Raw genomic sequence first — 27,194 nt, 5'->3', positions numbered from 1 at the left:
TCAAACATTCCTTCCTTCTCTCCAGTCTCAATCTCCCTCTTTGAGTTCCAAACCATCCTTCCTTGTCCTATCACCACAGGCCCTCTTCAAAACTCCAGCTTTCTGCTCAGCCCTTGAAGCACTGCAAGGCCACCAGAAGGTCTCCCTGGAGCCCTCCCCTCTCCAGGCTGCCCAAGGCCAACTCTCTCAGCCTGGCCTCCCAGCAGAGGGCTTCCAGCCCTGCCAGCATTGCTGTGGCCTCCTTTGGACTCACCCCCAAAGCTACCCCAAAATGCTCAGCTGTTTGTCTTGCCAGTGCTAGACACTCAGTGCCCAGCAGTGGCTGTGCCCACCACAGCTGCCCATCTCCAGCAGCAGCTAAAGCTGCTGTGACCTCAGCAGAGGCTCCACCCTGTCCCTGCTGCTTGGCACACTTAGCATGGCCACCTTCACCCACACTTAGTCCCCAACAGCTCCTCCAAAAGGCCTCAGTAAAGCCATGCCCAGCTGCTGGAGCTCCCCAAGATCCAAGGGACGGCAAAGCCATCTCCAGCCCTGGTCCTTCCCACGCCGGAGCGAAGCCACCAACAGCTCCAAAGAGGTGAAAGCAAACACAGTGAGGAACCACTGACCTGCCAAGTGCAGACTTTCTCCTTTACCCCAAAGCAGCTCATGGGCTTCTGTCCCCTGTGTCCTGCTGCCAGAAGCTGTTGCTCTTCACCATAAGTTTTATGCATCCACACTGTGCCCCCAAGGAACTCCTGAGGAACGCCCCAGGAACCCTCCAGCAGCCTGCCGAGGGCTGAATGAGCAGGGAAGCTGCACATCAGCACCTTAGTCATGACTTGTGGCAAGAGGAAAGCAGTGACTAAGAGCTTAGCATGACTCACAAGCACCCTTTACAACACCCAGCTCACACAAAAATCCACCTCCCCAAGTGCTGCCTTGCCTCAGTCCCCCCCTGCCCAGGACAACCATGCTTGGAGCAAGCCCCGCACCAACCCCAACCATCAGCCAGTCCCTCCTGGATCCCAGCAGGGATCAGGCAGGGAAGTTAAGGACAAAATATGCTGAAGACAAGACCACAGCTTCCAAACCACAACAGCCAGCCTTTGGGGTTTTCTTTTCCTGCTGTGCTGCAGACCACACAGGGCTCCAAACCTCTTCTCCCAGGGCAGTGCTTATGGGAGCAGTTCTCATGGGAGAGGACTTCCCTTGGCCACCACAAGCAAGCTGAAGCTTTTCAACCTCTTCTCCTGTTTGTTCCCCAAACTCTCCCTTCCTTCCCACCCACACTGAGTGAGATGACAAAGCAAGGGACAGTGCTGGAGGACGTCATCAGGCTTTCCAGGGAGCCCTGGTGAGCAGCTCAAGCATACTTCAAATAAAACCCAACACCAACCCAAAACGACCAAGAGTTAAGGGTCAGGGATTTTAATCAACACTTTGAAAGGGTTTCTGAGGGGGATGAGTAACTCTGTGAAAAAAGATTAATCTCTCCTTCCATCATCTCCTTCCAGCTGGCCTCACAGCATCCCAGCATGGTGAGGGTTGGAAGGGACCTCTGGAGATCACCCAGCCCAAGGCCCCTGGCTAAAGCAGGGCACCCACCACGGGTTCATAGATTCATCAACTCATGGAATGGGTTGGGTTGGAAGGGACCTTCAAGATCAGCCAGTTCCAACCCCCCTGCCATGGGCAGGGACACCTCCCACCAGCCCAGCTTGCTCAAGGATTCATCCAACCTGGCTTTGAACACCTCCAAGGAGCGGACATCCACAACCTCCCTGGGCAACTTGTTCCAATGTCTCACCGCCCTCACTGGAGAGAATTTCTTCCTCATCTCCAGTCTAAATCTGCCTTCCTCAAGCTTCAGTCCATTCCCTCTCATCCTATCACTCCCAGCCCTTGTCAAAAGTCCCTCCCCAGCTCTCCTGGAGCCCCTTCAGGCACTGGAAGGCTGCTCTAAGGTCTCCCTGGAGCTACTCCAGGCTGAACAACTCCAGCTGTCATATCTTGTCTCCATAGGAGTGGTTCTCCAGCCCTCTGATCATCTTTGTGGCCTCCTCTGGACTTGCTCCAGCATTTTGATGTCCCTCTTGTGCAGGAACTGGATGCAGTGCTGCAGGTACCAGAAAGGAGACTTCTTGCATGGAGACCTCTAGAGCTCAGCTAGAGAGAGCCCCCAGCACATCACCCAGCTCTGCTCCACACACGAAGCTGGCCAGCCAAGGAACACCTTCCCCTCTGTCCCTCCCACACAGGACAACCACCCACCCCCAGCATGGTGCATCTGCAGATGGCCCTGATGGAGCTGCCAAGAGGAACTGAGACTGAGAGAGGAACCAGGAATCCTGGAACCACACCGGATCAGGGGGCAGGGGGTGGCCCAGCTCACACACAGCTCCAGGAGGAGGCAGGAGGAAGGCTTGTTGATGATGCTGTGCACATTCAGCCACAAGAGTGACAGCAGCTTGCCCAGGAGCACAGTGCCCAGCTAGGGCTGGAAGCTCTCCACACCAGGAGACTCCACAACCTCTCTGGGCAGCCTGCTCCAGGCCTCCAGCACCCTCACAACAAACAACTTTCTCCTCCTGCTCAGATGGAACCTCCTGGGTTCCAGTCTGTGCCCACTGCCCCTTGTACTGTCCCTGGGCACCACTGAGCAGAGCCTGGCCCCAGCCTCTTGCCCCCCACAGCTCCTTTAGCTCTTGCTGAGCATTGCTCAGCTGCCCTCTGGGGCTGCTCTTCTGCAGGCTCTCAGCCCCAGGGCTCTCAGCCTTTGCTCCTCACCGAGCTGCTCCAGGCCCCTCAGTAGCTTTATAGCCTGCCCTGGACTCTCTCCAGCAGTTCTCTGTCTCCCTTGAACTGGGGAGCCCAGCACTGGCCCCAGAATTCCAAATGTGGCCTCCCTAGGTCAGAATAGAGGAGCAGAAGAACCTCCCTAGACCTGCTGCCCACATTCTTCTGAATATACCCCAGGACACCATTGGCTGCCTTGGCCATGAAGGTGCATTGCTGGCTCATGAGGAACTTGTGGTCCAGCACTCCCAGCTCCTTCTCCATGGAGCTGCTTTCTAGCTGGTCCCCCCTCACCTCTGCTGCTGCAGGAGGTTGTTCCTCCCCTGGTTCAGGACCCTACACTTGCCCTTGGTGAACTTCATGAGCTCAGCTCTCCAGGTTGCCCAGGTCAGTCCCTGCTGGTGGGCAGAAACATCAGAGTGCTCCTAGCATCTACCTCTCAGTGGAAAGCAGGAACCTGCTGATCATTGCTCTCAGCTTTTCACCTGTCCTGCTTTGAGGCACAAAGCTGGCAAAAAGCCCAAAGTTTTCAAAGAACATCATAAAAAATTCCCACCACCACTAAAAAGAGTCAATTTTCTTGCTGGCTTGTGAAGCCTGAGGCCACAGGGAGCCCTCAGGGGTGTCACAGCTCCACGGCAGAGGCTTTCCACAGAGATGGGACTTGCCTTCACCACCTTGGAACCTTTCCCTTTCACATCACCCTTTCAGCACTGGCTAGGCCACACCTTGAGTCCTGTGTCCAGTTCTGGGCCCTTCAGCTTAGGAAAGATGTTGAGATGCTGGAAGGTGTCCAGAGAAGGGCAACAAAGCTGGGGAGGGGTCTGGAGCACAGCCCTGTGAGGAGAGGCTGAGGGAGCTGGGGTTGCTTAGCCTGGAGAAGAGGAGGCTCAGGGGAGACCTCATTGCTCTCTGCAACTCCCTGCAGGGAGGCTGCAGCCAGGTGGGGGTTGGTCTCTTCTCCCAGGCACCCAGCACCAGAACAAGAGGACACAGTCTCAAGCTGTGCCAGGGGAAGTTTAGGCTGATGTTAGGAAGTTCTTCCCAGCAAGAGAGATTGCCCTTTGGAATGTGCTGCCTGGGGAGGTGGTGGAGTCACCATCACTGGAGGTGTTTAGGAAGAGCCTGGATGAGGGACTTGGTGCCATGGTTTGGTTGATCAGATGGTGCTGGGTGATAGGTTGGACTTGATGATCTCTGAGGTCTTTCCCAACCTCATCTCGTCTCTTCTTTCTTCTCTTCTCTTCTCTTCTCTTCTCTTCTCTTCTCTTCTCTTCTCTTCTCTTCTCTTCTCTTCTCTTCTCTTCTCTTCTCTTCTCTTCTCTTCTCTTCTCTTCTCTTCTCTTCTCTTCTCTTCTCTTCTCTTCTCTCTCCTCTCCTCTCCTGCTCAACATCAGAGCAAAGGAGAACAACCTCAGCTCCTTCATGCCCTTCTTGACACTGCCCCAGAAGCAGAAGGTTCTTCTCTACACAGCAGCCAACTCAAGGAGATGGCCAAGGCCATTTGTAGTCCCCACATGGTGATGAGAGGGCACAGAGGAAGCTGAATCAGGACTCACATGGCTTTTCTGCAAGGAGAAGCACTTTTCCTGTGTTGAAGTCCACATGAGTCTCACCTTGGACAACCAAAGGATTTCTCTGATCTCCTCCCACAGCCCAGGACAAGCAGCATCAGATGGCAACAGAGGGGAACAGCTCAAAGATCAAGTTCAAAGTTGTTGTGAAGGGAATTAGAGCAGAATTCCATCCTGGGACACTGACCACCTCCAATCCAACCAGCAGGACAAAAATCCCTGCCCACCCACCCCACAACAGCTCCACCATGATGCCTTGGGAAGGAGCCACCCCAGCCAACACCCTGCCCTGCTCAACTCCAACCCTGCCAGGAGAAGAAACTCAGGCAGCCACCTAATAAGCTGGGACTTCCCTTTTCATGTTAGCAAACCCCACAAGCATCTCCTCAAGAAGCCCATGGGCAGGAAAGGACCTGGCAGAAAGTCCTCTACTATCCCAGAGGGGACCCTGCAGCAGGGAAGGCAAACATTGCTCCACTAGCCTCAGAGAAAGCCCCCAGGTACCTTCACAGCAGGGTAAAACCCTTTCCTGCCACAATTGTTCTGAGGCTGCTGGCCAAGCATGCCAGGCAGGAAACAGGAGAGGAAAACAAACCCCTTGGCCCATGGGAGCAGCTTCTGAAGACACTGCCCAGGTCTGCTGACAGCCACAGCAGCTGAGGGGACAGAGACTGCCTCACAGAGAAGCCAACTCGTGGGTTAGAAAGAGGAGATGGCTCAGCACTTGGCTCAGGGAAGGGCTTAGGGCACTGGGGAGGTAAGGGCAGGAGGCCTGATGAGGCTGAAGACAAAAGGAATTGGGGCTGATGCTTAGTTGAAGATGTCCCTGCTTACTGCCAAGGGCTTGGACTGGATGACCTGCAGAGGCCCTTTCCAAGCCAGTGCATTCTAGGATTCAGGCAGGCAGTGGAGTCCCCATCCCTGGAGGTGTTTAAAAGCCATGTGAATAAGAGACTGAGGGGTGTGATGGTCTCAAAGGACTCTCCCAAGCTCAGCAGTTCTATGGTTCCAGGCTGCAGCAGAAGGAAAACCACTACCAGGGGTTCCAAATGGATTGGAACCACAGCTTTGACAGCTGGACTCAACCTTCTCAGAGGTCTTTTCCTACCAAAACAACTCTGTCATTCTCTGAGATCCTCACAGAAGCAGCCCACCAAGGTCATCATGTGTTCCTGTGGGACCTGTGCTGGATTCCATGCTCCTGCTCTGGCAGGGGGGTTGGACTTCATAGAATCATAGCATCAGTGAGGGTTAGGAAGGGACCACAAGGATCATCTAGTTCCAACCCCCCTGCCATGGGCAGGGACACCCCACACTAGATCAGGCTGCCCAGAGCCTCATCCAGCCTGGGCTTAAACACCTCCAGGGCTGGGGCCTCAACCACCTCCCTGGACAACCCATTCCAGGGCTTCACCACTCTCATGGGGAAGAACTTCCTCCTCACCTCCAGCCTGAATCTCCCCACCTCCAGCTTCATTCCATTCCCCCTAGTCCTATCACTGCCTGAGAGCCTGAGCAGTCCCTCCCCAGCCTTCTTGGAGCCCCCTTCAGAAACTGGAAGGCCACAATGAGGTCACCTCAGAGCCTTCTCTTCTCCAGACTGAACAGCCCCAACTCCCTCAGTCTGTCCTCATAGGAGAGGACTTGATGATCTTTGGAGGTCCCTTCCAACCCCTGACATCCTCTGATCCTGTGATCTCCCTTGAGCTACACTACAGTGTTCTGCCTCCTCCATTTGATCCCCAGAATGGGCAGCACAGGAGCTTTGGGAGGTGCAAACCCTTTGCAGCAGAGCAGCCGGAGAGGTGGCTGTGCAAGGGCACGGGTGCTACCTGCTCCTCCAAGGCAACTCTCTGTTTTGCTCAGGTCACAGAAGCAATCTTGGGGGGTTAACTATCCTCAGCTTGCAAGGTTTTCCTTTCCCCTTATGAAAGCCCAAACCAGAAGGTCAGAGCCAAGACAGGGAGCAGCTGGGGGAAGCCTCTGCAGAAAACTGGAGCAGCGAGGGAAGGAAGCTGCAATGCTTAAGACTCAGAACCTTCAGCCTCTGTGTGTTTACTGCTCAAGTTAGTGCTCTGCCAAGAGCAGGGAGATGAAAGTGATAAGATGTTCGTTCAAACCACACAAAGGCAGCCTCTAAAAAGATCCAGGAGACAACTGGTTTGACAAACATCCTTCTGGGGTGCTCACAAAGCTGCCTTCGCCAGCCAGACACCCTGCAGCCTGCCGCTGCCTTATCTGCTCTGGGGCTTCTGTCCCACTGAGCAGGGATGGAAGCTGCTCTTACCTCAAGGAGTACACAAGCCCTGTGAGGAGAGGCTGAGGGAGCTGGGGTTGCTTAGCCTGGAGAAGAGGAGGCTCAGGGGAGACCTTCTTGCTCTCTCCAACTCCCTGAAGAAGGGAGGTTGTAGCCAGGTGGGGGTTGGTCTCTTCTCCCAGGCAAGCAGCACCAGAACAAGAGGACACAGTCTCAAGCTGTGCCAGGAAAGGTTAGGCTGGAGGTGAGAAAGAAGTTCTTCCCAGAAAGAGTAATTGGTCATTGGGATGTGCTGCCTAGGGAGGTGGTGGAGTCACCAGCCCAAGGAATCAAAACGTGAGACGTGATTCACCTCCACAAACTGCCAACAGCTCAGCTCAGCCTTCTCCTGGTGAAGCACTTACTGGGGGCTGCTCAGCTTGGGCCAAGGGGCACCTGAGATGGCCACCTGCTTCCTGCCAGGACATGGACTCATAGAATCATAGAACTGTCAGGGTTGGAAGGGACCTCAGGAAGGTTCAGCCAGTTCCAACCCCCCTGCCATGGCCAGGGACACCTCACACCACAGCAGGTTGCTCACAGCCACCTCCAGCCTGGCTGCAAACACCTCCAGGCAGGAGGCTTCCACCACCTCCCTGGGCAACCTGTGCCAGGCTCTCACCACCCTCATGGGGAACAACTTCTTCCTCACATCCAAGCTGAATCTCCCCATTTCTAGATTTGCTCCATCCCCCCCAGCCCTATCCCTCCCTGACACCCTCAAAAGTCCCTCCCCAGCTTTCTTGGAGCCCCCTTCAGATCCTGGAAGGCCACAATTAGGTCTCCTCAGAGCCTTCTCTTCTGCAGACTGAACAGCCCCAACTCTCTCAGGCTGTGCTCACAGCAGAGCAGCTCCAGCCCTCTGCTCATCCTCGTGGCCCTTCTCTGGACACCTTCCAGCAACTCCAGACCCTTCCTGGCACAGAGGCTCCAGAACTGGCCCCAGAGCTGCAGCTGTGGTCTCAGCAGAGTGGAGCAGAGGGGCAGAATCCCCTCCCTGGCCCTGCTGGCCACACTTCTCTTGCTGCAGCCCAGGCTCTGCTTGGCTCTCTGGGCTGCAAGTGCTCCCTGCTGGCTCCTGTTGAGCTTCTCCTCCCCCAGCACCCCCAAGGCCTTTTCTTTAGGGCTGCTCTCACAAAGTTGTCCATGGCAGTGCTATGAGCCTTTAGGACATCCTCCTCTTCTTGTCTATAAACTGATGAGCCAAATTGATGGGCACAGGACAGATCACAAAAGTGAATCACAGCAAGGTCCCAACAGTGTGACCTGCTGCACTTAGAACCAACAGGCAAAGAAAACCAGGAGAAAAGATGGCATCCCCCCTCCTTTTCTTGGGGTGCAGAGGCAGGAAAGGAGGAGGGCAAGAGAAATGAAACATCTTCTTCCAGGACACAAAGGAGAACCTGAAAACAAAAGCTGTGGATGAAAGCTGTCTGCAGAAGCTGATCATCTTGTACCATTGAGTGTGACAGTGAGGACAGGAGAGGCATAAGGGCACCTGGACATCTCCTTCATGGCATCAGAGAACATTAGAAGCTGGAAGGGACCTCCAGAGAGGTCATCCAGTCCAAGCCCCTGCCAGAGCAGCATCACCCAGGGCAGGCTGCACAGGAAGGCATCCAGGTGGGGTTGGAAAGGCTCCAGAGAAGGAAACTCCACAATCCCCCTGGGCAGCCTGCTCCAGGGCTCTGCCACCCTCACTGCAAAGAAGTTTCTCCTCATGCTGAGCTGAAACCTTCTCTGTTCAAGTTTGAACCTGTTGCTCCTTGGCTTGTTCCTGTGCACCACTGAAAAGAGCTTGGCCCCCTCCCCTTGACCCCCAGCCCTCAGCTATTGATAGCCATTGATCAGATCCCTCTCAGCCTTCTCCTCTCCAGACTAAACAGTCCCAGGGCTCTCAGTCTCTCTTCACAGGGCAGATGCTCAAGTCCCCTAATCACCCTCCTGGCTCTCTGTTGGACTCTCTCCAGCAGGTCTCTGTCTTTCTTGTTCTGGGGAGCCCCAAACTGGGCACAGGATTGCAGCTGTGGTCTCAGCAGGGCAGAGCAGAGGGGGAGCAGAACCTCCCCAGCCCTGCTGGCCACACTTTGCTTGCTGCACCCCAGGATCCCATTGGCTCTCTGGGCCACAAGGGCACATTGTTGTTCATCATCACTTGGGTTGGGTGCTGAGGATCCACAGTGCAAGTGTACAGGAAGAAAGACCTCCAGAAGAAGTCACCCAGATACAAAGTCTGGTGGACTTAGCAATGGACTTGGCTGTCTTAGGTTAACAGCTGGAGCTGGTGATCTTTGAAGGCCATTCCAGCCTAAGCAATTCTGTGCAAGGCACAGAGCAGCACACTCCTGAGAGAGACATCAAGATGAGTGTGGCTTTTCAGAAGACCACAACAAGCCACAGAAGGTCACTTGAGCATTGGGTTGAACAAGCACCACAGGAAAGCATCTGGTCTCCTGGACCCACAGAGTGTCTGGGGGGAGGGCTCAACTGTCACATCAGCATGCAAAGCTGCAGCCAGCAGTGAGCCAGCCTGCTCATCACTGCCAAACTTCATGTTCCAGGTGTCCAGCTGGAGTGTGTGTCTCTGCTGGGAAGGATGGGACTGTGCACTGGGAGATGCCAGCAGCCACTGGGAAGAACAGCCAAGGGTACAAAGATACTGAGGGCTCTGGAACTTCTCCCTTATGAGGAAGGGAACAAGAGGACAGAGTCTCAAGCTGTGCCAGGGGAGGTTCAGGCTGGATGTTAGGAAGAAGTTCTCCCCAGCAAGAGAGATTGGCCATTGGGATGTGCTGCCCAGGGAGGTGGTGGAGTCCCCATCCCTGGAGGTGTTTAGGAAGAGACTGGGTGAGGCTCTTGGTGCCATGGTTTAGTTGATTAGATGGTGCTGGGTGAGAGGTTGGACTTGATGATCTCTGAGGTCTTTTCCAACCTGGTTAATTCTATTCTATTCTATTCTATTCTATTCTATTCTATTCTATTCTATCCTAACAAGAAATGTGTGGCCATGGCACTTTGGGACACTGCACTTTGAGTGCAGCACTTGGGCTGAGCCCAAACAGGGACCCAGGTGAGGCTGCTCAGGGCTGTCCATCAGTGTCCTGACACCCAGGTAGGGCTGAGAGCCATTTGCACCTTGTCCTTCTCCCTAGTCTCAGGTGGCAGAAGGAGAGGAAATGGCCTGGAATTGTGCCAGGGGAGGATCAGCTTGGAGATCAGGAAGCATTTCTTTGCTGCAAGAGTGATCAGGGACTGGCAGAGGCTGTCCAGGGAGGTGGTGGAGTCCCCAGCCCTGGAGATGTTCCAGAGCCCTGTGGCCATGGCACTGGGGGCCATGGTTTCATGGCCATGCTGGTGTTGGGTTGATGGTTGGATTGGATGATCCTAGAGGGCTTTTCCAACCCAAACAATTCCTTGTCACCACAGGAATGATGCAGGCCATCCCTACCTGCCAAGCAGGGAATGCAGATCTGATTTATCAGTGGCAGTTGATATTTTGGGAAGCAGAGAGGTACCAGCCTGGCAGCTCCCTTGACGTAAAGATCTTCAGTGCACAGCAGCAGGATGGGGCTGGAGTCCTCCTCCAGCAGCAGGGCAATGTTGCTGCCTTGCTGAAGGCCTGAATGAGACCTGGCAAGCTGACCACCACAGAGATCACTCCTGGCTCTCACTGTGCCTGAGAACTGGGCTGAAGGAGAGACTCTCACCAAGAGCAGGGAAAGCACCTAACGTGCAAGCCTGGTTTCAGAGGCCTCTGAGCAGCAACCAACCCCTCCAGAGGGTAACACAAAAGGGCCAAAGCAGCACCCAGGTTGCATGTCCTGGTTTGGGTGCCTCTGGGTGCCAGGTGGGCAGTCCCACAGCAGGCACAGCAGGGCTGGGGGCTAGGGGGGGTTCTCCAGAGCAGTGCAGGAAGGGGGAGCTCAGCCCAGCCCGAGGAATCGAAACGTGAGATGTGATTCATCTCAGCAAACTGCCAACAGCTCAGCTCAGCCTTCTCCTGGTGAAGCACTAACTGGGGGCTGCTCAGCCTGGGCCAAGGGGCACCTGAGATGGCCACCTGCTTCCTGCCAGGACATGGACTCATAGAATTGTCAGGGTTGGAAGGGATCTCAAGGCTCAGCCAGTTCCAACCCCCCTGCCATGGCCAGGGACACCTCACACTGCAGCAGGTTGCTCACAGCCACCTCCAGCCTGGCTGCAAACACCTCCAGGCAGGAGGCTTCCACCACCTCCCTGGGCAACCATAGCGTGGTGGGGGTTGGAAAGGACTTCTGGAGATCATCAAGCCCAATCTCCCTGTGGACTATGGCTGTGCCTTTAAAATTGTTCACAGATCTTGAACAGAAAAGGAATAAAATGTAAACAAATCACCACTGGGGGTAAAAAGGCAAAGAAAGATCAGTCTAAACAATCCCATTGGAGAGATATCTACCATAAGATCTTGTTCCTAAAACAACTTCTTCTTCTCTTCTCTCTTCTTTGCTCTGGAGAGATCCTAACTCACTCCTGCTTGACCTTGGCTGCATTGTTTTAGAACGGAATGGAATGGAATGGAATGGAATAAATAGAATAGAATAGAATAGAATAGAATAGAATAGAATAGAATAGAATAGAATAGAATTAACCAGGTTGGAAAAGACCTCAGAGATCATCAAGTCCAACCTATCACCCAACACCATCTCATCAAATAAACCATGGCACCAAGTGACTCATCCAGGCTCTTCCTAAACACCTCCAGGGATTTGGACTCCACCACCTCCCTGGGCAGCACATCCCAAGGGCCAATCTCTCTTGCTGGGAAGAACTTCTTCCTAACACCCAGCCTGAACCTCCCCTGGCACAGCTTGAGACTGTGTCCTCTTGTTCTGGTGCTGGGTGCCTGGGAGAAGAGCCCAACCCCCTTCAGGGAGCTGGAGAGAGCAGGAAGGTCTCCCCTGAGCCTCCTCTTCTCCAGGCTAAGCAACCCCAGCTCCCTCAGCCTCTCCTCACAGGGCTGTGCTCCAGACCCCTCCCCAGCTTTGTTGCCCTTCTCTGGACACCTTCCAGCAGCTCAACATCTTTCCCAAGCTGAGGGGCCCAGAACTGGACACAGGACTCCAGGTGTGGCCTGAGCAGTGCTGAGCCCAGGGCAGAATGACCTCCCTGTTCCTGCTGGTATTCACATTCCTCTGCTCCTTCTTTTGCACAGGGGGTCAGGGGCAGGCAGGGAAGGAGAAGCTGGCAGCTTCCCCTGGTCTCTGGCCAGGGGCTTCCTGTGCTGCTTGCTAACTGTAAATCCCTGGAACTCTTGTAGCTCCTGGGTGTTTTGTTCATTGCATCCCATTGCAGATTGTAGTTCTGCCTGCACACACAGCTCCCTTTGCTTCCACCTGAGCTGCTCTGGCAACGTTCTTGCTGGGGGGGGGGGGGAGGAATTTCAACCCCCCCCACACCCCCTGCCAAAGCAGCTCTGCAGGGAGGTGTTGGTGGCGTGGCAGAGCTGCAGCAGCAGGCCAGGGGATAAATATTTTGTTCCTGTGGTGAAGCAGGGCACAGCTGGGCTTTGGGCTGGAGCACCACAGCACCCAGCACTTCTCAGTGGTAATCACAAGTGGTTTCTCACCCTCTGCTGCAGCTTAGCCACGCTCAGCTGGCACCAAGCACCAGTCACACACACACACAGAGCTCAGGGGATCAGGAGGCAAAGCCAACAGGAAGCTGAGACATGCCTAAGGACATCTCAGCTCCACACAACGAGCTCCATCCAAGCCCTTCATCTTGCTGCACGTGGGAATTCTTTAATGGGATTTAGCAAATCCCACCCCCAGCTGACCTGCATTAGCAGCCAGAGCTTGAAGCTGCTGCTTGTGAGCTGAGATATGAACTCCAAAAACACATAAACCAAAGAGGGGCCAAGCCAACACCAGCCCCACAGTGGCAACTGCTTTGGGCTTCAGAGGGCTTGGGAGACAGAGGCTCCACAGAAAGGGTGAAACACATGGAGTAGATCAGAAGCAGGGCCCTAACACTGCCCATCTTATACAGAGCCACAGAGGGTGGAGAGGACCTTAAAGAACCTCTGGTTCCACCCTCCTGACATGGACAGGGCCATCTCCTACCAGATCAGGTTGCTCAGACCCCATCCAACCTGGCTTTGACCACTTCCAGGGAGATGGCAGCTCACACCTCTCTGGGCAGCCTGGGCCAGGCTCTCACCACCCTCAGGGGCAAACATTCCTTCCTTCTCTCCACTCTCAATCTCCCTCTTTGAGTTCCAAACCATCCCTCCTTGTCCTGTCACCACAGACCCTGCTCAAGACTCTGTCCCCAGCTTTCTGCTCAGCCCTTGAAGCACTGCAAGGCCACCAGAAGGTCTCCCTGGAGCCTTCTCCTCTCCAGGCTGCCCAAGGCCAACTCTCTCAGCCTGGCCTCACAGCAGAGGGCTTCCAGCCCTGCCAGCATTGCTGTGGCCTCCTCTGGCCCTGCTCCAACAGCTCCCTGCCTCTGCTGAGGGCTCCAGAGCTGCCCCAGCACTGCAGGAGAGGTCTGAGCAGAGCCCACAGAGGAGCAGAATCCCCTCCCTGCCCCTGCTGCCCACACTGCTGGGGAGCAGCCCAGGATGTGATTGCCCTTCTTAGCTGCCTTCTGCTCTGGGATCTGCTACTCTTGAGCTGCTGAAGTCTGAAACAAGTTTGAGAGCATCAGGAGCAGGTCTCACATCACCCACAGCTAGAAGCAAGCCCATGCATACTCCAGGCTTATCGTGACAGATGTGCAGCAGCTGTCAAGGAGCCAGCTTTGCCACCTCCCACCTGCAGACCAGCAAGAGGGGTAGCCTTTGCTCCAAGCCCAGCAGATGCTGCTTTAGGACCAAGTATTTAGAACCACATGCAACAAAAGCAACAAATTAAATGACACCAGGAGCAAACCCAGGGCTGCAGGAAACTAACTGGAGAAGAGGAGGCTCAGGGGAGACCTTCTTGCTCTCTCCAGCTCCCTGAAGGGAGGTTGTAGCCAGGTGGGGGTTGGTCTCCTCTCCCAGGCAACCAGCACCAGAACAAGAGGACACAGTCTCAAGCTGTGCCAGGGGAGGGTTAAGCTGGATGTTAGGAAGAAGTTCTTCCCAGAAAGAGAGATTGGCCCTTGGGATGTGCTGCCCAGGGAGGTGGTGGAGTCCCCATCCCTGGAGGTGCTCAAGAAAGGCTTGGCTGTGGCACTTGGAGCCATGGCTTAGTTGTCAGGAGGTGTTAGGTGTTAGGGAATAGGTTGCCCTTGATGATCTCTGAGGTCTTTTCCAACCTGGCTGACTCTGTGATTCTGTGAACAAACCTGGAGCAGCTGTTCCAAGACAAGAAAAGCCTCAGTGAATGGGACTGGGCTTCAGCAAAACATCTGCCCCAAGGCAAAGAGTGGAGGGAAGAGGCTCTTGAGGACTCAGAAGGAAACCTCTCGACCCATCATTTCAGAAGTGCTTGCACTCAACTGGCTGTGCTCCAGAAAGTAAAAATCAAACCAGAAAGAGAAAAAAAATAGAGGGGGGGGGAGAAAGCAATCAAGCTTCTCATTTTGGATCAGATGAGACATGTCAGGTCAGAGAAGGCTCCCAAGAGACCTAATTGTGGCCTTCCAGGATCTGAAGGGTGCTACAAGAAAGCTGGGGAGGGACTTCTGAGGGTGTCAGGGAGGGATAGGACTGGGGGGAATGGAAAGAAGCTGGAGGTGGGGAGGAAGTTCTTCCCCATGAGAGTGGTGAGAGCCTGGCACAGGTTGCCCAGGGAGGTGGTGGAAGCCTCCTGCCTGGAGGTGTTTGCAGCCAGGCTGGATGTGGCTGAGAGCAACCTGCTGTGGTGTGAGGTGTCCCTGGCCATGGCAGGGGGTTGGAGCTGGCTGAGCCTTGAGGTCCCTTCCAGCCCTAACAATTCTATGACTCTATGACAGGGCCTTGAGCAACCTGGTCTGCAGGGAGGTGTCCCTGCCCTTGTCCTGCATGATCTTTGAGGTCCTTTCCAAGCCAAACCATTCAATGAGTCTCTGAGTTTCCTCCACACAGCAGTGTTCAGATTCCCATTGCAATGAGCAAGCCCCCCCTGCCAGTTTTCAGCTGGTGTGCCTGGCACTGCCTAGGGAAACCAGCAGGCAGGCTGCCACCAAGGGGCTCTCTGTGCTCTGCTTTCCAGCACTCCTGAGGCAGCTGTAACCCCAAGCACTGACTGTGCTCCTGAACCTCAAGAGCTCACCACCCATGGGCATTCAGTTCCTCATACCCTATGGGAACACTTGTGGCTTCACAGGATCAGAGGATCACAGGGTGTTAGGGGTCGGAAGGGACCTCCAGAGATCTTCCAGTCCAAGCCCCCTGCCAGAGCAGGGCCATGGAATCCAGCACAGGTCACTCAGGAACACATCCAGACAGGGCTGCAAAGGCTCCAGAGAAGGAGACTCCACAACCTCTCTGGGCAGCCTGTTCCAGGCCTCTGGGACCCTCCCAGGGAAGAAGTTCCTCCTCCTGTTGAGGTGGAACCTCCTGTGCTGGAGTTTCCATCCCTTGCTCCTTGTCCTATCCCAGGGTGCAGCTGAGCAGAGCCTGGCCCCTGCCTCCTGACCCCCAGCCCTCAGCTATTCCTCAGAGCTGGGGCAAGGCTTGGGCAGGTGCCACATCTTGCCCTGTCAGAGTGACGAACTTGGGCTGAGCAAGCTTGGAGAAGGAGAGCTAAGTGCTCAGCTCCCACTCTGAAAAACTCTTCTATGAATGGAAAAGCTTTTGACCAGCAGAGGTGAGGAGTGGCCTGCTGGAGAGCAGCTCTGCAGAGAGGGAACTAGGAGCACTGGTGGACAGCAAGCTCCCCATGAGCCAGCAGGTGGCCAGGAAGGCCAATGGTCTTCTGAAGTGCATTAAAGTGTGTGTGGGCAGCAGGGCAAGGGAGGTTCTCCCACTCTACTCTGCCCTAGTGAGACCACATCTGGAGTCCTGGGGCCAGTTCTGGGCTCCCCAGTTCAGAGAGACAGGGAACTGCTGGAGAGAATCCAGCCAGAAGCTGCAAAGCTGCTGAGGAGCCTGGAGCAGCTCTGGGAGCAGCAAAGGCTGAGAGCCCTGGGGCTGAGAGCCTGCAGAGGAGCAGCCCCAGAGGGCAGCTGAGCAATGCTCAGCAAGAGCTAAAGGAGCTGTGGGGGGCAAGAGGCTGGGGCCAGGCTCTGCTGAGTGGTGCCCAGGGACAGCACAAGGGGCAGTGGGCACAGACTGGAACCCAGGAGGTTCCATCTGAGCAGGAGGAGAAAGTTGTTTGTTGTGAGGGTGCTGGAGGCCTGGAGCAGGCTGCCCAGAGAGGTTGTGGAGTCTCCTGGTGTGGAGAGCTTGCAAGCCCAGCTGGGCACTGTGCTCCTGGGCAAGCTGCTGTGGCTGTCCCTGCCTCCCTTCCAGCTCCTGGGTTCTGTGTAATTGTTTCCCAACTCCTTTCCCTGTTCTGAAGTGCTGACCAGGAGTGTTGGGCTCCCAGAGCCCCACCTCTGGCTCACCAGATGGCTGAGAGCAGGAAGGAGCTCGGCTCAGCTCCACAGCACTGGAGCACTGTTTATCTCCTGGTTCCTGTTTTGAGTTCTCTCTCTCTTTTTTACTGTTGTTCTAAAATTGTCTCCTGCTGGTGATGCCTGGTCTGAATGGGATTGCTTTGAAACAAGGAGTTACCCAACCACATCCCCCACAACCCCCCCTTCATGCAGTCCCTGCCCAGCTCTGAAGACTCTGACCCAGGTTTCAAGCCTGCAGGTTCCCATCCTGCACCTTCAGGATCTGGGTGCCAGCCTCAAACTTCTCCATTCCCATCACTTTTCCCTCCATTCCCATCACTTTTCCCTCCATCCCCGTCGCTTTTCCCTCCATCCCCATCACTCTTCCCTCCATTCCCATCACTTTTCCCTCCATCCCCGTCGCTTTTCCCTCCATCCCCATCACTTTTCCCTCCATTCCCATCACTTTTCCCTCCATCCCCGTCGCTTTTCCCTCCATCCCCATCACTTTTCCCTCCATTCCCATCGCTTTTCCCTCCATTCCCATCGCTTTTCCCTCCATTCCCATCGCTTTTCCCTCCATCCCCATCACTTTTCCCTCCATTCCCATTGCTTTTCCCTCCATCCCCATCGCTTTTCCCTCCATCCCCATCACTTTTCCCTCCATTCCCATTGCTTTTCCCTCCATCCCCGTCACTTTTCCCTCCATCCCCGTCACTTTTCCCTCCATCCCCATCACTTTTCCCTCCATTCCCATTGCTTTTCCCTCCATTCCCATTGCTTTTCCCTCCATCCCCATCGCTTTTCCCTCCATCCCCATCACTTTTCCCTCCATTCCCATTGCTTTTCCCTCCATCCCCATCGCTTTTCCCTCCATCCCCATCGCTTTTCCCTCCATCCCCATCGCTTTTCCCTCCATCCCCATCACTTTTCCCTCCATCCCCGTCGCTTTTCCCTCCATCCCCATCGCTTTTCCCTCCATTCCCATTGCTTTTCCCTCCATCCCCGTCGCTTTTCCCTCCATTCCCATCGCTTTTCCCTCCATTCCCATCGCTTTTCCCTCCATCCCCATCACTTTTCCCTCCATCCCCGTCGCTTTTCCCTCCATCCCCATCGCTTTTCCCTCCATTCCCATTGCTTTTCCCTCCATCCCCGTCGCTTTTCCCTCCATTCCCATCACTTTTCCCTCCATCCCCATCACTTTTCCCTCCATTCCCATCGCTTTTCCCTCCATTCCCATCGCTTTTCCCTCCATTCCCGTCGCTTTTCCCTCCATTCCCATCGCTTTTCCCTCCATTCCCATCGCTTTTCCCTCCATCCCCATCACTTTTCCCTCCATTCCCCAACTCCCTGCCCAGTGGTCTGCACAGCCCTGCTCCCCACAGTCACCTCCTGGAGCAGCCTCAGGGCAGGGTGATGCATTAGAGACCTGGGTGGGACATGGGCTGGGGCAGAGCCACTCCAGTGGGGCCTTGGCCACATCCTGCTTTACCAGAGAGCTGCAGCTCCAACACTTGCACAGCTTTAGGAGGTTAACCAATGCTGTTTCCAGGCTGTGCTGAACAAATCACATGTCCCAGCTCTAAGGCTGAAAGGTTTGATTCCCAAAGCCCAGATTAGCACCAGCTGCCCCCCAAATGAATTGGGAATTATTCACCTCCTCATTCCATTCCCTCAGCACCAGGCCTGGATGTTATTTAACCTCCTTATCCTCAAATCACTCCCCCAGAGAAGAGAAACACAGCGATGGGGAACCAAGGCTGATGGGAAAAGGTGAAGTGGCTTTGTCCAGGTCACCCAGGAAGGTTATGGAGGGACAGGAACCACAGCAACATTCTGCTGGCACCTTAAACCCAGAGCATTCCACCCTCAGAGCTGCTGCAAATTCCACTCCTGATGTTTATTTTGTGCTTTCCTCAGCTTTTCATAGATTCATGGAACGGTTTGGGTGGGAAGGGACCTTCAAGATCATCCAGGGCCATGGGCAGGGACACCTCCCACCAGCCCAGGTTGCTCAAGGCCTCATCCAGCCTGGCCTTGAACACCTCCAGGCAGGGCATATCCACAGCCTCCCTGGGAAACCTGTGCCAGTGTCTCCCCACCCTCACTGCAAAGAATTTCTTCCTCATCCCCAGTCTCAATCTGCCCTCTTCCAGCTTAAAGCCATTACCCCTCATCCTGGCACTCCCAGCTCTTGTCAAGGGCTCTGAGGTTGCTCTAAGGTCTCCCTGGAGCCTTCTCCAAAGAATTTCTACCTAATCTCCAGTCTCAGTGTCTCTTCTTCTAGCTTAAATCCATTCCCTCTCCTCCTATCACCTATTTCCACTCTCCTTCTGTGATCTGCAGCACTCACAGCCCAGCTCAGCTGCTCAGGGACTGGTTCTTGTTTCTGAGAGGTGTCAAGCTGGGCTTCTGGGGAAAACACTCTAGTTTTAAAAGCAATAGCACAGCAAAGCCACGCTGCTCTGCCAGCCAGCACACAGTGGTGGGAGCCAGTTTTGGGCTCCCCAGAACAAGAAAGACAGAGACCTGCTGGAGAGATTCCAAGGGAGAGCCACAAGGATGATTAGGGGACTTGAGCATCTCCCCTGTGAAGAGAGGCTGAGAGCCCTGGGGCTGTTTAGTCTGGAGAAGAGAAGGCTGAGAGGGATCTGATCAATGTCTATCAATAGCTGAAGGATGGGGGGTCAAGGGGAGGGGGCCAAGCTCTTGTGGGTGGTGCACAGGAACAAGCCAAGGAGCAATGGATAAAAACTGGAACTGAGAAGGTTTCAGCTCAGCATGAGGAGAAACTTCCTTACAGTGAGGGTGGCAGAGCCCTGGAGCAGGCTGCCCAGGGGGGTTGTGGAGTCTCCTTCTCTGGAGCCTTTCCAACCCCACCTGGATGCCTTCCTGTGCAGCCTGCCCTGGGTGATGCTGCTCTGGCAGGGGGTTGGACTGGATGAGCTCTGGAGCTCCCTTCCAGCCTCTAATGGACTGTGATGCAGTGAGCACACCTAGAGGCTTCCCACTCCAGAGTTCCTGGGCTGGCAGCAACCTATTCCCCTTCTCTCTCTCCTCCAGGGAGATCTCGAGTTGTTTGTTTGCTTTTAACTTCAAAATGTTAACCCCAAGCAACTGTGAGGTTGTTTTGACAGACAGGGATGCAGCTTGTGTCTCACATCGGCCAGCCCAGGAGCTAACAAAGGACCCAGGGAACTGCTGGGGTCGCCTCCCTGGGAAGTCCACTTCCCTGAGGGAATATGCTCTCCAAATTACCTGGGGAGGTGTAAAGACCTAATTAGCCAACCTGACTCCTCTGCCCCGAGCAGAAAGGCCAATTAGCAGCAATTTGTCTGCAACAGCAGTGGGTCCTGGGGACATAAACAAAGGGGTCTAAAAGAAAGCTGGGGAGGGGCTTCTGACAAGGGCTTGGAGGGATAGGATGGGAGGGCATGGACTGAATCTGGAAGAGGGCAGATTGAGACTGGAGATGAGGAGGAAATTCTCTCCAGTGAGAGTAGGGAGACTCTGGCACAGGTTGCCCAGGGAGGCTGTGGCTGTCCCCTCCCTGGAGGTGTTCAAGGCCAGGTTGGATGAGACTTTGAGCAGCCTGGGCTGGTGGGAGGTGTCCCTGCCCATGACCCAGGGGGTTGGAACTTTAAGGTCCCTTCCCACCCAAACCATGCTGTGATTCTATGAAACACTTTCTGGGAGGACACCTCTCAAGTGGGTAAAGTGCCAATTGCTTTTTGGTCACAGCTTTGACACTTGGCAGCTGTTTCTGCTCTCCTCCCTCATCTTCTTGCCTACAAAACTCCTTCCTGTAACTGCAGCTCTCCCTCTCTAAACCCTTTTAGCAAGCACAAGTGCTGGCAGCCCCAGATCACCAAAGGGGTTTGCTCTTTGTATCAGTCAGAACTGTTTTGGCTGCAAGAGACCTTTAAGATCAAGTCCAACCACTCACTAACTCTACCAATGCTGCTGCTAAGCCATGGCCCTCAGCACCATATCTCTGCATCTTCTAAGCACCTCCAGGGATGGGGATTCAATCACCTCCCTGGGCAACCTGTGCCAGTCTCTGAGATGCCTGCAGCATCCATGGTTGGCTTGCCTGCAGCCATCCACTGAGGCCCCAGAGCTGCAGGGGCAACGTGGCTCTAGGAGCAGGGGGATGCAATATTAGAGCAAGTTCTTCTCCTCCCACTCTGCTCTGACATAGTGAGGCCACATCTGGAGTCCTGGGGCCAGTTCTGCCCTCCCCAGTCCAGGAGAGACAGGGAACTGCTGGAGAGAGTCCAGGGGAGGCTGCAAAGCTGCTGAGGGGCCTGGAGCAGCTCTGGGAGCAGCAAAGGCTGAGAGCCCTGGGGCTGAGAGCCTGCAGAAGAGCAGCCCCAGAGGGCAGCTGAGCAATGCTCAGCAAGAGCTAAAGGAGCTGTGGGGGGCAAGAGGCTGGGGCCAGACTCTGCTCAGTGGTGCCCAGGGACAGCACAAGGGGCAATGGGCACAGACTGGAGACCAGAAGGTTCCATGTGAGCAGGAGGAGAAAGCTGTTTGTTGTGAGGGTGCTGGAGGCCTGGAGCAGGCTGCCCAGAGAGGTTGTGGAGTCTCCTGGTGTGGAGAGCTTGCAAGCCCAGCTGGGCACTGTGCTCCTGGGCAAGCTGCTGTGGGTGCCACTGCTTTAGCAGGGAAGGGTGGACTGGCTGATCCCCAGAGGTCCCTTCCAGCCCTACCATGCTGAGATTCTGGGATTCTACAAGGAATGCTCATGCAGCAGCAAACTGCAGAGCTAAAGCTGTGTGAGACAAACCCCCCCTGGGTTTCCTGCAGGGCAGCAGCAGACTCTCCTGTTGCATGCAGACCTGCCTTGGAGCTGTGTCAGGGTGCTGAAAACCCCACATTCCTCTGAAACAACATACTGCAGACCTGCCTTGCCCAGCCTCTTGTGGCAGCAGCAGCAGCAGCAACCACTCAGCTCAGTAAAATCTATTTAGTGAGCCGGAGAGGGGGGGAAATTGTCATTGGTTTGCTAAGTACTTCACCCAGGGCTGCCAAACAGACAGATAAAGGATTTTGCTGGAGCCTGCTCCAAGCCAAAGGAGCTGGGAACCTGGCAGAGATCTCAGGAGATTAGAGAGGGGCTGAAAAGGGGAGGAAAAAAATAACAAAGAAAGGAGAAAGGAGGGGGGGAAAGGAAAATAAAGAAACTAGATTAGCACTTTCCAAATGCAAGGATGTAAATCAGCTTAGGTTTGTATAATGCCACCCTCGTGAGACCCTGGCCATGGGCTGGTCACAGCAGCACAGGGGAAGTCTGGGCTGAGCTGAGTTTTGTTTGGGCTCAGGAATCTCACACCAGCAAGTCCCTCAGGGTGGGGGGAAATAAAAGAAGGGGGGAAAAAAAGAGAAAAGAAACCCCAAAAAGCAGCAGTTGTGTTTTTATCAGCTTTGTAAATTCTCACAGGAAGCCAATTAAGGCAGAACCTGGGAACAGAGGAAGATTCATAATTGCAATTAAGGCTTCAAAGGGCTTATCCCAAGTGTGGCTGTTAACATGAGAGGTGGGGAAAGAAAACACCTTTGAAACGTGGAGCTTTCAGATACCTCCCAGCTGGAAGGGTTTCTCACTCCCACAACAACACATGGAGCTCACCCCCACAGGGCATCACTGTGGTGACAGGTTGGACTCGGGGATCTTTGAGGTCTCTTCCAACCTTGCAGAGGGACCTCGACCGACTGCACAGATGGGCAGAGGCCAACAGGATGGCATTTAACAAGGCCAAGTGCCAGGGGCTGCACTTTGGCCATGGCAACACCATGCAGGGCTACAGGCTGGGGTCAGAGTGGCTGAGAGCTGCCAAACAGAGAGGGACCTGGGGGTGCTGATTGACAGCTGCCTAAACATGAGCCAGCAGTGTGCCCAGGTGGCCAAGAAGGCCAAGAGCATCCTGGCCTGCATTAAGAATAGTGTGGCCAGCAGGAGCAGGGAGGTCATTGTGCCCCTGGACTCTGCATTGGTTAGGCCACACCTTGAGTCCTGTGTCCAGTTCTGGGCCTCTCAGTTTAGGAAGGACATTGAGAGACTTGAAGGTGTCCAGAGAAGGGCAACAAGGCTGGGGAGAGGCCTTGAGCACAGCCTTGTGAGGAGAGGCTGAGGGAGCTGGGGTTGCTTAGCCTGCAGAAGAGGAGGCTCAGGGGAGACCTCATTGCCCTCTACAACTACCTGAAGGGTGGTTGTAGCCAGGAGGGGGTTGGTCTCTTCTCCCAGGCAACCAGCACCAGAACAAGAGGACACAGTCTCAAGCTGTGCCAGGGGAGGTTTAGACTCAAGGTGAGGAGAAAGTTCTTCACCGAGCGAGTCGTTCATCATTGGGATGTGCTGCCCAGGGAGGTGGTGGAGTCCCCATCCCTGGAGGTGTTCAAGGGGAGATTGGATGTGGCACTTGGTGCCATGGTCTAGTCGTGAGGTCTCTTGAGACAGGTTGGACTTGATGATACTTGGGGTCTCTTCCAACCTTAGTTATACTGTGAGACTGTGATACCTTAGTGGTACTGTGATACTGTGATAACCTGGACCAGCTCACAGGAACATCCCAAAGGGAAGAAGCTTGAAGCCTGGTTAGAATTGGCCTGGCCAGGCCTCTCTGCACCATTCACAGCTCTCAAAGTCCAACAAGGTCCTGATTCAGCTGCTGCTAAAGGACTGAACTGAGAATCATGGACTCACAGGATTGTCAGGGTTGGAAGGGACCTCAAGGCTCAGCCAGCTCCAACCCCCCTGCCATGGCCAGGGACACCTCACACCACAGCAGGTTGCTCACAGCCACATCCAGCCTGGCTGCAAACACCTCCAGGCAGGAGGCTTCCACCACCTCCCTGGGCAGCCTGTGCCAGGCTCTCACCACCCTCCTGGGGAACAACTTCTTCCTCACATCCAATCTGAATCTCCCCACTTCTAGTTCTGCTCCATTCCCCCCAGTCCTATCCCTCCCTGACACCCTCAGAAGTCCCTCCCCAGCTTTCTTGGAGCCCCCTGCAGATCCTGGGACTTAGAATAATAGAAGAGAACCATAGAATTGTCAGGGGTGGAAGGGACCTGCAAGTTCATTCATCTGGTGAAGGGTCTACAGAACAAGTCTTAGGAGGAGCAGCTGGGGGAACTAAGGTTGTTTAGTCTGGAGAAAATGAGGCTGTGGGGAGACCTCATTGCTCTCTACAGCTCCCTGCAAGGAGGTTGCAGTGAGGTGGGGGTTGGGTCTGCTCCCCTGTCATCAGGTGATAGAATGAAAGGAAGTGGCCTGAAATTGTGCCAGGGGAGGGTTAGGTTGGAGAGGATGGAAAATGTCTTTGCTGTAGGAGTGGTCAGGGATTGGCAGAGGCTGCCCAGGGAGGTGGTGGAGTCCCCAGCCCTGGAGGTGTTCAAGAAATGTGTGGCCATGGCAGTCTGGGACATGAAGGTACTGTCCAGCATGGAGAGCAGCTTCCTGGTGAGGTTTCACCACGAAAGCTGGGGAAGGAAAGTTGTCTTTGCAAGTGGAAGCAACAGCAGAGGAGCCACCTCCATCCTGCTGTGACAATGAAAATCCAGCTGCCCTGACAGGTTGGAAGGAGCCAGGCAGAGTGTGCAGGCATTCACCTCCTGGGGATAAATGTCCAGTCCTCACATGCAACTTCAGTCTGTTGGTGTCAAACACAACCTTTGCTTCATCTGTGTGATGTTCTCAGCTCCTAGAACCACTCCTAGACCATGGCAGAACTGCAGTGGCTTTGAAGATCAGGGCTGCCTGCTGGGACACAAGAGATCTACTATGGGGTCCCTGCCCATGGCAGAGGGGTTGGAACTGGCTGAGCCTTGAGGTCCCTTCCAACCCTGACAGTTCTGTGATTCTATGGTTCTACCAATGTGCTGCAGCATGTGCCTCTCAGTGCTACAGACCCTGATCCTTCACACCATCACAAATGGAGAGGTCCTCTCTCAAGCTCAGCCACTGCAGCAATAACCTGGGCACTAAGAAAGAGTATCTCAGAGTCCACATAACTGTGCCTGCAGCACAGCAGAGCTCCTCTGCCTGCCTGGCAACATTCACCCAGCCCAGCCCAGCACAAAGACTGCTGTGGGCCACACCAAGAGCTGGGAAATCTGGTCCCACAGCAACTCTCACAAGGACATCACTGTCACAATGGGATGGAGGTGGCTCTTCTGCTTTTGCTTTGACTTGCAAAGGAAGGAGCTCCAATTCAAGGTGAAACATCAGCAGGAAGATGCTGCAGTTTCCCACCCCCCACCTCAGACAGAGATTCACAACCCAACCAAGTGATGGGAGGTGAATATCAGCCTCTCATATTGGCCAATCCAAAACAGGCAAAGCCTGGAAACATTCCATGATGTGCCAAACTCACACAGGTTTTAGCTCACACCCTGAGCATGGCTATTTCACCTTGGAGAAGAGCAGAAGTTGCAGAAGTTCACAGGGTCACAGGATGTGAGGGGTTGGAAGGGACCTCCAGACATCATTGAGTCCAGAGTAGGAGCATAGAATCCAGCACAGGTCACACAGGAACACATCCAGAAAGGGAATGAAAGGCTCCAGAGAAGGAGACTCCACAACCTCTCTGGGCAGCCTGCTCCAGTGCTCTGGGACCCTCACAGGGAAGATGTTCCTCCTCACGTTGAGGTGGAACCTCCTGGGCTGGAGTTTCCATCCATTGCCCCTTGTGCCATCCCAGGGTGCAGCTGAGCAGAGCCTGGCCCCTCCCTCTTGACCCTCACCCCTCAGATATTGATAGACATTGATCAGATCCTCTCTCAGTCTTCTCCTCTCCAGACTAAGCAGCTCCAGGGCTCTCAGCCTCTCCTCCCCATGCAGTGCTGCAGTCCCTTCAGCATCCTTGGAGCCCTCCCTTGGACTCTCTCCAGCAGATCCCTGTCCCTCCTGAACTGGGAGGTCCAAAACTGGATGCAATATTCCAGGTGAGGTCTCACCAGGGCAGAGGAAAGGGAGAGGAAAACCTCCCTTGATCAAAGTGGAGAACCTCCCTTGATCAAAGTTGAGCCCTCCAGCAGCAGCTGAAGGGCTGATGAGGGCCTTTTGCATCTTGGAAGGTGTCAGTGGGAGAGACAGGACTGTCCAGACACTTCTAACCAGGGCTACAAACTTCTTCCACCTGAGTGTGGCTACTGCATCATGTCTATCTAATCTATCTTCCACAGCCTTGTATCTAGTCCTCCTCTTGCAGAAAAGCTCAAAGCTAGGAGAAGCCAAGCCTAAAGGAACAGCACATCTGCATGAAGGCATCTCACAGCCCAGCACTGTCACTTAGGGATTACAGAATCATGGAATGCATTGGGGTTGGAAGGGACCCTTGAAGGTCCTCTTGTCCTCCTTGGCACCACTGCTGGTGGCAGCCTGTGCTATGGCTCCAAGCACGTGGGTTCACTGCTCCCACGTCCCTGTGGCAGGACAAAGCTTTTAGAAGAGTCATGAGAAGAAAATGCAACTCACCCAAGGTGCCAGGGCCAGCCCCTGGTACATCAGGGGAGAGGACCCCGGAGGTCCTACGCTGGACTCCCAGCCGCTCCTCGCCGCCTGCTTCTCACTGTCAACACTCACAGGCACTTCCCTCCTGATGGCTCTGGACACCTCCTCTCTAGACAGCACTCCCAGCAACAGCTTTGCTTCCAGCCCCTCCCAACCTCACCCTCTCTCTAAATAGACAGAGAACATCGTGCTCCAGCAGAGCCGGGACGAAAGCTGCCAAGGCTGCTCTCCCCTTCCTTCCACCAGCCACACCAAAGCCCTGGGACCTGCTGCAGCAGCAGCAATGCTTGTGCCCAGCACAGGCTGGAGGAGGAAGGACCTGCTGTGGCTGGAAGTGGCAGTCAAGAATCACAGCATCACAGGAACAGTCAGGTTGGAAAAGCCTCTCAGGGTCACCAAGTCCAACCATTAACCCTATTCTGCAAGGGTCACCCCTAAACCGCAGCCCCAAGCACCACATCCAAACCACCTTGAAACACATCCAGGCTTGGGGACTCCACCACCTCCCTGGGCAGCACATTCCAACCCCTGACCAACCTTGTAGTTAATTTTTTCCCCCTAATTCCCAGTCTAAACCTCCCCAGTGGCAGCTTGAGGCCTTTCCCTCTTGTTCTGTCCCTAATTACCTGTGAGAAGAGTCCCAAGGTGGCTTAACCTTCAGTCATCTTCATCCACAGCATGCCCATAAAGGTACCTGCTTTGCCCCCATGGCCTTGCACAGCTCATCAGCTGCTTGTTCCCACAGCTGAGTTGTTCTGTTTGGGTTGAGCCTCAAGGGTCTGCCGAAGGATTTGCCATGTGACCTTGGGAAGTCCTTTGTGTATCTGGAAATGTATTGGCTCCAGGGGGTTTTGCATAAGCTGCTTTCCCTGGGCTGGTTTTGCCCTACCACCGAGCATGCAGGGCTTGGTAATCAAATGAGGTCAAAGAAAATTCCAGGCAAAGTCCCAGCAGCCTTGGTCCCTCCCCAGCAGCAGCCACTGTGAGCATCCAAGAACATCCAAAGGAGCGCAGTGAGGGCTTGGACAACACTTCTCCCCCTCCAACAGCATAAGACAAACCAGAGAAGGACCGTGAGGATGAGCTCCTCTCCTGTGAGGACAGACTGAGAGACTTGGGGTTGTGCAGTCTGGAGAAGAGAAGGCTCCGAGGAGACCTTCTTGTGGCTTTCCTGTATCTGAAGGGGGCTCCAAGAAAGCTGTGGAGGGACTCTTGAGGGTGTCAGGGAAGGATAGGACTGGGGGGGATGGAGCAGAACTAGAAGTGGGAAGAGTCAGATTGGATGTGAGGAAGAAGTTGTTCCCCAGGAGGGTGGTGAGAGCCTGGCACAGGTTGCCCAGGGAGGTGGTGGAAGCCTCCTGCCTGGAGGTGTTTGCAGCCAGGCTGGAGGTGGCTGTGAGCAACCTGCTGGAGTGTGAGGTGTCCCTGCCCATGGCAGGGGGGTTGGAGCTGGCTGAGCCTTGAGGGCCCTTCCAACCCTGACAATTCCATGATTCTCTGATTCCAGAAAGTGGGAATAAAGCTGTGGGGTTAAGGAAA

The 27,194-nt window shown here is 54.7% G+C and overlaps 1 protein-coding gene across 1 annotated transcript in view; it reads right to left on the bottom strand.

Annotated features, from left to right (window-relative positions):
• The window catches only part of PIK3R5 (phosphoinositide-3-kinase regulatory subunit 5), an 80,196-nt gene extending 53,806 nt beyond the window's left edge, over window positions 1-26,390 (bottom strand). The window contains exon 1 of the mRNA XM_054170608.1: window positions 26,282-26,390. The gene's annotated coding sequence lies outside the window, so the exon portion shown is untranslated. The remainder of the gene's footprint in view (window positions 1-26,281) is intronic.
• Window positions 26,391-27,194: the final 804 nt, after the last annotated feature.

Source organism: Dryobates pubescens, chromosome 20 (assembly GCF_014839835.1).
Source record: "Dryobates pubescens isolate bDryPub1 chromosome 20, bDryPub1.pri, whole genome shotgun sequence".
Lineage (NCBI taxonomy): Eukaryota > Metazoa > Chordata > Aves > Piciformes > Picidae > Dryobates > Dryobates pubescens.
The sequence above is the reverse complement of the archived record's forward strand: the minus strand, read 5'-3'. Positions and strand labels throughout refer to the sequence as shown.